We start from the raw sequence: 10,341 nt of genomic DNA on the forward strand, positions 1-10,341 counted from the left end.
GGCTTAAAGCCGCGCAGGATATGCTCAACCGCAGATGGAATAAAGTGCTAGACACTGAAGAAAAATATGGCGACGATCGCCACACAAAGAGCTACCCAAAGCGCAAGCTGCTGCCCGAATTCAACAATGAAGCCATTCCGCCGAAGAACAATACGGCCAATCGACTGGACCAACCACTTCATGAGCACAATAGAGCAGCTACTGACGCCGCACACGATTTACGTGAGCTCCTGGACAAAAAGGCCAGTGCGGCCAGGTCCATCTATGGATCTAAAGGACATGCTCCGGCGCAGGATTACGGTCACCAAAACGATCAGACTGATCGAATACCAGTTCGGAATCAACACCGGCACAACAACAATCGACAACATGCCACAACATGTCCAGATATAGAGGGGCTGCGCACCCTCTGTGCTTCACCAAAGAGGTACTGGATCACAAATTTCCACAGGGATTCAAACCCGTGAACATAGAGGCATACGACGGAACAACAGACCCTGGGGTATGGATTGAGGATTTTATCCTTCATATCCACATGGCTCGTGGGGATGACCTCCACGCCATCAAATACCTTCCCCTCAAATTGAAGGGGCCAGCTCGGCACTAGTTGAAAAGCCTCCCCGAAAATTCAATCGGAAGTTGGGAGGAACTTGAGGACGCTTTCAGGGCCAATTTTCAAGGGACCTATGTCCGACCTTCGGACGCAGACGATTTAAGTCACATAATACAACAGCCCGGAGAGTTCGTCCGTAAGCTTTGGAACATATTTCTCACTAAGAAGAATCAAATTGTCGATTGTCCGGATGCCGAAGCCCTAGCGGCCTTCAAGCACAGTATCCGAGACAAGTGGCTCGCCAGACACCTCGGCCAAGAAAAGACGAGGACAATGGCGGCCTTAACCAGCCTTATGACCCGCTTCTGCGCGGGTGAAGACAGCTGGTTGGCCCATAGAGGTACTAGTGACCCGGGCACATCCGAGATTAGGGATGGCAACGGGAAGCCACGGCACAATAAAAACAAGCACCGGAACAAGTAAGAAAGTCCGGACAACACGGCACTTAACGCCGGATTCAGCGGCCCTTGACCTGGTCAACAAAAGAAGCCGTTTAAAGGCAGCAAAGAGGGACCGTCCGGCCTGAACAAAGTCCTGGATAGATTGTGCCAAATTCATGATACCCCCGAAAAACCTGCGAACCACACTCACAGAGAATGTTGGGTCTTCAAGCAGGCCGGCAAGTTAAATGTTGAACGCAAAGGAAGAGAAACACCAAGTGAAGACGAGGATGAGCCTCGTCAGCCGAACACTGGGGACAGACAAAATTCCCACCAGAAGTTAAAACAGTAAACATCGTCTACGCGACTCACATACCAAAGAGAAGGCGCAAACGCGCTCTCAGAGACATATATGTTGTAGAGCTCCTCGCCCCCAAATTCACCCCTGGTCGGCCTGCCCGATCATTTTTTATCACAGGGACCACCCAACTAGTATCCGGCATGGAGGATCGGCTGCCTTGGTGCTCGAGCCAATAATCGATGGATACCACCTCACTCGTGTCCTCATAGATGGCGGCAGTAGTCTCAATCTGATATATCAGGACACTGTCCGCAAAATGGGGATAGACCCATCTAGAATCAGCCACAGTAACACCACCTTTAAAGGAGTGATACCAGGCATTGAGGCCCGCTACAGGGGCTCCCTCGTATTAGAGGTGACATTCGGTTCTCTCGTCGACTTCAGAAGCGAAGAATTACTCTTCGACATCGCTCCCTTCCGAGGCGGTTATCATGCATTGCTCGGAAGAACGACCTTCGCTCGCTTCAACGTAGTACCACACTACGCCTACCTTAAACTCAAGATGCCTAGTCCACGTGGCGTCATCACTGTTAGCGGAAACACAGAGTGTTCCTTACGTGCGGAAGAGTATGTGGCAGCTCTAGTAGCTGGACACTAAGCTGCCTCTCCTATCAGAATGCATGATCGGTCGTTAAGATCACGGGTTAGACGAGTCCGGTGCACCACCGTCGGTAAGAACCTAGATAAACCTGAGCTGGGTGCTATACATGTACCCCCATAGAGGGCATCAGGGGCTGCAAACATGTAATAAAGCCCACCATTTGGCTTGACCATAGTAACATGCCAATGTCTCACATTTCTACTATCCATTGATAAATAACCAACTTTTCGCACGCTTACGCCATACTCTTTTACATGAGTTTTCCTTTCTATAGACACCATTCATGCGACACCCTTCCAGGACATGGCACAATGGAGACAAAGGCGCAGACGTGTAGCAGGGCCCCGCTCAAAGGTTTCTCTTTAGATTAAGCCCCTGAGTAAACCTTCTTTACTGTCTCTTGTTGCTTGACATCCCATGGGTATTCAATACACCCACAGGGGATATTGGCGTTATTGGCATTTTGCCACGATAGATTAATGCACGTACCTGGAAATACAGGGTTCATAATCAAGGGCGCTACTCAGCCCAGTATATGTTATAAAGTCCGAATACCTTCAGGAGTGTTCGGCGTCGCGAGTTTGGCCTTATATGCATCAGCTCCGAATCATGTCTTTGGTCAAATGTTGGGTTTGCCCGGCTCCTGGGTTTTGTTGCCTTACGTTGCATTCTAATCGGCTTAGGCGGCCAAAGGAAAACTACTGCGATTGTGCCCTGGTTATTCCGGATGAGCACCTCAGTAGAGAAAGCCAAAAAATGACTATCATGATACAGCGAGAGACTGGTCAACCACTCGAGGACTCATCGGAATCTTCAGGATTCCCTCGCATTAACGAAGGGCCGTTTCCCGGTCATGTACATACGCGCCCGTATCCGGATGCACGCGAAGGTACTAGGGGCTACATAGTAGCCCCACCGTCAAACTCCTATGGCTAAGTGAAAGTGTTAAAGCTATATAGTCCGGTTGCCTAGTTCGACGTGTGATCACCTCCTTAATGGACCAAGACGTTGGATCAAGTGTGAATTACACACATTTTTGCGAACACCCCCGCATTATATGCGTGGGGGCTGAAGCCAACGACTGCTAACTTTCAGAATATATATATATACATCAAACGGCCGCATAGGAGGCACAATAACACTTTCGGGCGAAAGTATAAACATAGCCTTTATAATTAAAGTAGAATTGTTTTTACAATTGAACGACTTGTCACTCGAACATGACACTCCTCGAGCACTGAGCCTCTATTAAACGAGCACCTTCTGTTACCTGCTCAAAATAGTGCTCGGCTGGGTCCTGGCTTCCTGCCGGATTCTGGGTTGCAATGATGGTGGCCTCCATATCCGCCCAATATGTTTTAACACGGGCAAGAGCCATCCGCGCACCCTCTATGCACGCCGACCTCTTCATGGCATCAATTCATGATACGCGCCAAGGAATTGTTGCACTAAACCAAAATAATTGTCCAACCTCGGTCCCTTCGGCCATAGATGATCTATTACAGACCTCATTGCAAGATCGGACAACCTATGGAGCTCGGCCACAACGGCCATCCTCTCACTCAATGGCAACGGGCACGTTGGAGCACTGAATTGCGACCAGAACAACATTTCTAATTCACTATCTTTTTGACCCTTGAAGAACTTGGTCGCGTCAGCCGTACTTTTTGCCAGATCCGCATACGCGTCTACAGCGCTCCAGAGCCGATCTAGAGGAGCGTACTTTGGATCTAAGAACTTCATCCGCAACAAATAGGGGATTCCAGCCGCGATTTCTCCGGCCTGTCGAAGCTCCTCCTGCGCATCCCTAATTTTGGAATGCGTCTCCTTCGCTGCATCAAGGGCCTTCTTCAGGTCAGCCGACTTCGCCTGATTCTCCTTTTCAAGGATCTCATACCGTCCGGCGGCGTCTCTCAGCTCCACAGCCATCTCGGCTATTTTATCCTCGCTTCAGCGATGAGCAGCCTGTTTGGCTCTCAAATCTTCGGCCGCCTTTAGGGCAGCCGCATTGCTAACCCAGGCTTGTTCCTTGGCTAGGGCAAGTTCCGCCCTCAGGGCCTCCACGGTAGCAGCTCCGCCTGCAGCGAAAGCATATCACATTAACATTATGCTCCTCTTAATATTTCCTATAACAAATGAGGAAAAAATAGCACATACTCCGTGACTCGTCAAGCTGCTCATTTACAAGCGTGATGTCGGCGTACACCACATCAATCTGTCGCCTCAGTTCGGCAAATTCAGCGGTCCGGTCTATCACCGGACCCTTAGCCACCTGCGCATGAATGCAGTGCAATCATTACTTGCAAGTGTGATCCCCTGTTTGCCGCCTAGGGATGGCAACTAGAGTCTCAGGGGCTAATATCTATACGGAGCACACCTAGCGCGTGCGGTACAACCGAAAAATTACGTATTTCATTATGTACCTCAAAGCCTTTGAGCAGGCTCGTAACAGCTTCATTCAACCCGCTTGTGGCGGATGGAATCTTCTCAAACACCGTACCCATTAACGCACGGTGATCCTCCGAGAGAACAACTTGCTCCAGAAGGCCCGTCAGTGTGTCCGGCCGGTCGCTGGACTATGTTGGACCCTTCTTATTGCCCCCCGTGGGAGCCAAACGCTCCGGGCTCAGGGTGGCCGAAGTATTAGCTTCTGGCCTCGGTGAATCTGGACTCCTCCGTGATGACACCTCGGGGTCGCCCGCCCCATGGGGCGGAGAGGCAGGTGGGGTTTCACTATCCATCATCTCCGGAAGAAGATCCCCCAAAGACGAACTCTGACGGGAAGAGCTACTAGCTGGACTGCAAAGGATGGATCCTGGTTATTGTTCTCGGAGGAGGAAGTAGTAGCTTTGTATTTACGATTAACTTACAGCTCGGTGGAGGGCTGGCCCATTTGCGGGCATGGCGCGGTGAGGACGCCCTCTGGGGCAGGGCCCCCCTAGTGAAGTTTTCTTCCCTTGTCTAGGCGCCTCCGCTTCTAAGTCTTCGGAGGCGGCCCTCTTCTTCCTGCGGGGGGAGGCAACATTAGAATCCCCTGCCCGACTATCGTCCTTCGTGGAGACAGTAATTCCCCCGGTTTGGATGTGCAATGTGTGAAGCTCTGCTTCTCTGTTCTTCCCTTCGTCTTTCCCCGAGGGCACTTGACTTAGCACACGTCTAAGCATCATGGCTATTGCAGGACTAGGCGAGCCTTTGGGAAGTGGTGTCGGACACCTGATTCTCTCCACCTTGCCAAGCCAATCCTGGCAGCGGATGGTTTTCAGAATAATGTTGTGATAAATATAAACGAAGTGTTTGGTTTCAGGGTTACTTACTTGGGTATCTGGGCGGTTGCAGCTCAGGCCCGCATCCTCGGTGGTATCTAGACACTTTACTTGTGGTCCAAAGAATAACCTATACATCCCTTCGAGCATCATGCCAAAGAAGTGCTGAATAGTTCGCGGACCTTCTGGGTTGAACTCCCACATCCGGAGAGGCCGACGTTTGCACGGCAAGATCCGTCGGACTAGCATTACCTGAATTATGCTGACAAGACTGATGTCCCTCTCAAGAAGCTCCTGAATGCGGCTCTACAATGTCGGTACGTCATTAGCAGGCCCCAAGTCCAGTCCCACGTTGGCCTATGATGCCAATTGAGGCGGAGGGCCCGAGCGGAAGTCGGGGGCAGCCACCCACTTTGTGCCTCTGGGAGCCGTGACGTAGAACCACCTCCGCTGCCATAGATCGGACGCCTCCGGGAAGAAGCCCTCTGGCCATGGGGCATTGGCATTTATGCTTATTGTAGCGCCCCCGCACTCCGCGTGTGGCCCCTCGATCACCTTCGGCTTTACATTGAAGGTCTTGAGCCATAAGCCGAAGTGTGGGGTGATGTGGAGGAAGGCTTCGCACACGACGATAAACGACGAGATGTGAAGGATGGAGTCCGGAGCTAGATCAAGAAAATCTAGACCATAATAGAACATGAGCCCTCTGACAAAGGGATCGAGGGTGAAGCCTAAGCCTTGGAGGAAGTGAGAAACAAATACGACGCTCTCGTTGGGCTCGGGAGTGGGGATGACCTGCCCTGGAGCAGGAAGCCTGTGCTTGATGTCGGCGGTCAGATATCTGGCCTCCCTAAGCTTCGAAATGTCCTCCTCTGTGACAGAGGAGGACATCCATCGGCCTTGAAGGTTGGATCCGGACATGATTGAAGATCTGAAGTACCTAAGCTTGAGCTTCGGGTGTTGGAACTCGAGATGCGGAAAGGCACAAGGGTGGTAAGAGAGAGGGATAGGCCTCGGCCCCTCTATAAAGGGGGTGAATATCAAGCGTCCTCAGTGTAACCGTTTGGGACTTGCCTAAAAACATGGAGTCATACCAACAGGCGTAGTGGGGTTGCCCGCACCCATATTGATGAGAATCCCGCAATAAGGGGGACACGATCTCTGCTTCGATGAGGCGTGCCAATAAAACCGCCTTGCAGTGCACGTCGTGGCAGGCTAAGAAAAAACCAGTTCGTATTAAGCCAGGCCGCGGCGTAAGGGAACACCATGAAAAATTGTCAGCAGATTAGATTTGTAAAGTATTGTGCTCTCTACGGTGGTGTGTGGAAATTATCTTGCAGAGCCGGACACGATCCTTAATCTACCTTGGAGTATTCGGAGATGGAACCCTCCTTGCAACGCCTAAGACAATCTGCACGCTGGACTCATCGTCATTTAAGCCTGGTTCAGGGGCTACTGAGAGAGTCCTGGATTAGGGGGTATCCGGACAGCCGGACTATATGCTTTGGCCGGACTGTTGGACTATGAAGATACAAGACTCAAGACTTCGTCCCATGTTTGGATGGGACTCTCCTTTGCGTGGAAGACAAGCTTGGCGATTCGAATGATAGATCTCCTTCTTTGTAACCGACTCTGTGTAACCCTAGCCTCCTCTGGTGTCAATATAAACCGGAGGTTTTAGTCCATAGGACAAGAACAATCATAATCATAGGCTAGCTCCTAGGGTTTAGCCTCTACGATCTCGTGGTAGATCAACTCTTGTAATACTCATATCATCAAGATCAATCAAGCAGGAAGTAGGGTATTACCTCCATCGAGAGGGCCCGAACCTGGGTAAAATATCGTGTCCCCTGCATCCTGTTACCATTAGCCTCAGACGCATAGTTCAGGACCCCCTACCCGAGATCCGCCGGTTTTGACACCGATTGTGCTTTCACCAGTGGCCACCAGGAGCCGGGCCGCCCTGGAGATCTGCAGCTTCTCCAGTAGAAGGAAGGAGAAACCCTCCGTAAGTATTTGCAGAGGTTCTGTAAAGTTCATAGGAACATTCCAAATATCCGTCCGGCAGCCATGATAGCGGGCTTCCAGTCCAATGTGCGCAACTGCCGAATTCGTGCCAAGATGAACGTGCGGTTTGATACGTCCATTTTGCATCATGCTTTTATATTGATATTTATTGCATTATGGGATGTTATTACACGTTATGTTACAATACTTATGCCTATTCTCTCTTATTTTACAAGGTTTACATGAAGAGGGAGAATGCCGGCAGCTAGAATTCTGGGCTGGAAAAGGAGCAAATATTAGAGACCTATTCTGCACAACTCTAAAAGTCCTGGAACTCCACGAAAGTCATTTTTGGGATTAAAAAAAATACTGAGCGGAAGAAATACCAGAGGGGGGCCACCCATCGTCCACGAGGGTGGGGGCGCGCCCTACCCCCCTAAGCGCGCCCCCTGCCTCGTGGGCCCCCTGGCAGCCTTCTGGTGACCATCTTCTGCTATATGAAGTCTTTTACCCTGGAAAAAATCATAAGCAAGCTTTCGGGACGAAACACCACCGCCACAAGGTGGAACCTTGCCGGAACCAATCTAGGGCTCCGGCGGAGCTGTTCTGCCGGGGAAACATCCCTCCAGGAGGGGGAAATCATCACCAACGTCATCACCATCGATCCTCTCATCGGGAGGGGGTCAATATCCATCAACATCTTCACCAGCACCATCTCCCCTCAAACCCTAGTTCATCTCTTGTATTCAATATTTGTCCCAAAACCTCAAATTGGTACCTGTGGGTTGCTACTAGTGTTGATTACTCCTTGTAGTTGATGTTAGTTGGTTTATTTGGTGGAAGATAATATGTTCTAATCCTTAATGCATATTTATACCCCTTTGATTATGAACATGAATATGATTTGTGAGTAGTTACATTTGTTCCTGAGGACATGGGTGAAGTCTTGCTATAAGTAGTCATGTGAATTTGGTATTCGTTTGATATTTTGATGAGATGTATGTTGTCTCTCCTCTAGTGGTGTTATGTGAACGTCGACTACATGACACTTCACCATTGTTTGGGCCTAGAGGAAGGCATTGGGAAGTAATAAGTAGACGATGGGTTGCTAGAGTGACAGAAGCTTAAACCCTAGTTTATGTGTTGCTTCGTAAGGGGCTGATTTGGATCCACATGTTTCATGCTATGGTTAGGTATACCTTAATACTTCTTTTGTAGTTGCAGATGCTTGCAGTAGGGGTTAATCATAAGTGGGATGCTTGTCCAAGAAAGGTCAGTACCCAAGCATTGGTCCACCTACATATCAAATTATCAAAGTAACGAACGCAAATGATATGAGCGTGATGAAAACTAGCTTGACGATAATTCCCATGTGTCCTCGGGAGCGCTTTTCTCTATATAAGAACTTGTCCAGGCTTGTACTTTGCTACAAAAAGGATTGGGCCATTTTGCTGCACTTTATTTACTCTTGTCACTTATTACTTGTTACGAATTACTTTATCACAAAACTATCTGTTACCGATAATTTCAGTGCTTGCAGAGAATACCTTACTGAAAACCGCTTGTCATTTCCTTCTGCTCCTCGTTGGTTTCGACACTCTTACTTATCAAAAGGACTACAATTGATCCCCTACACTTGTGGGTCATCAAGACTCTTTTCTTGCGCCTTTGTCGGGGAGTGAAGCGCCTTTGGTAAGTGGAACTTGGTAAGGAAAGATTTATATAGTGTGCTGAAATTTACTGTCACTTGTTAGTATGGAACATAGTCCTTTGAGGGGCTTGTTTGGGGTATCTTCACCCCGACCAGTAGAGCAAAGAGTTGCTCCTCAACCTACCGAACCTACTGAAAATGTTTACTTTGAAATCCCTTTGGGTATGATAGAGAGACTACTAGCTAATCATTTTACAGGAGATGGAACATTGCATCCTGATTTGCACCTAATCTATGTGGATGAAGTTTGTGGATTATTTAAGCTTGCAGGTATGCATGATGATGTTGTCAAGAAGAAGGTCTTCCCTTTATCTTTGAAGGGAGATGCATTGACATGGTTTAGGCTATGTGATGATATGGGATCATGGAACTACAAATGATTGAAATTGGAATGTCATAAGAAGTTTTATCCTATGCATCTTGTTCATCGTGATCGTAATTATATATATAATTTTTGGCCTTGCGAAGGAGAAAGCATCGCTCAAGCTTGCGGGAGGCTTAATTCAATGTTATATTCATGCCCCAATCATGAGCTCTCAAGAGAAATGATTATTGAAAAAATTTATGCTCGGCTTTCTCTCAACACTCGCTCCATGCTCGATACTTCTTGTGTTGGGTATTTTATGACGAAGACTATTGTATTCAAATGGGATTTATTGGAAATAATTAAATGCAACTCTGAATATTGGGATCTCGACGAAGGTAAGGAGTCAAGTATGACACCTAAGTTTGATTGTGTCAAATCTTTTGTGGATACCGATGTCTTCCGTGAATTTAGCACTAAATATGGACTTGTGTAACATCCCAAATTTTCAATTTGGAATGTTATACATAGATCATCATTGAATATCATATTTTATTGCATTTTGGCTTGATCCGAGAAATTTCACGCAACTCAAGGACCCACGGAGAGAGTTGGGAATTTCGTTATTTCCATATTTTGGTTTTCTGAAATTTTGAAAATAGGATCATTTGATTTTATTTATTTTATCTTCAATTATTTCTACTATGAAAATATAAGAGAGGGAATAAAATGACATTCCCAAAATAAAGAAATATTGAGGATTTGATAATAAAATCAAATAAGATTTTATTTTGGAGTTTATTACTATTTTATTTGAATTTAGGAAAATGCGAGTTTTTCAAAATTGCATTTAGGCCCCAAATAAATGTTCATCTTAACCGGCTTGATTTTAGAAGTCGGGGAAAATTTATTTCGGGATTTTTGGAGTCCGTTTAGTATTTGTTTTATTTGTTTTTCTGCGTGTAATGTTTTGAAACAAAAAAAATGAAACCGACTTTGGGCCGTGTTCGGCCAGGACTCCGCCTGGCTGGGGCCTTTATAATGCGCCGCGTGAGCCCACCAGCCGCAGCCCGCCCCCGCCACGAAACCCTAACCCTAAGC

Source organism: Triticum dicoccoides, chromosome 4B, assembly GCF_002162155.2.
Source record: "Triticum dicoccoides isolate Atlit2015 ecotype Zavitan chromosome 4B, WEW_v2.0, whole genome shotgun sequence".
NCBI classification, from domain to species: domain Eukaryota; kingdom Viridiplantae; phylum Streptophyta; class Magnoliopsida; order Poales; family Poaceae; genus Triticum; species Triticum dicoccoides.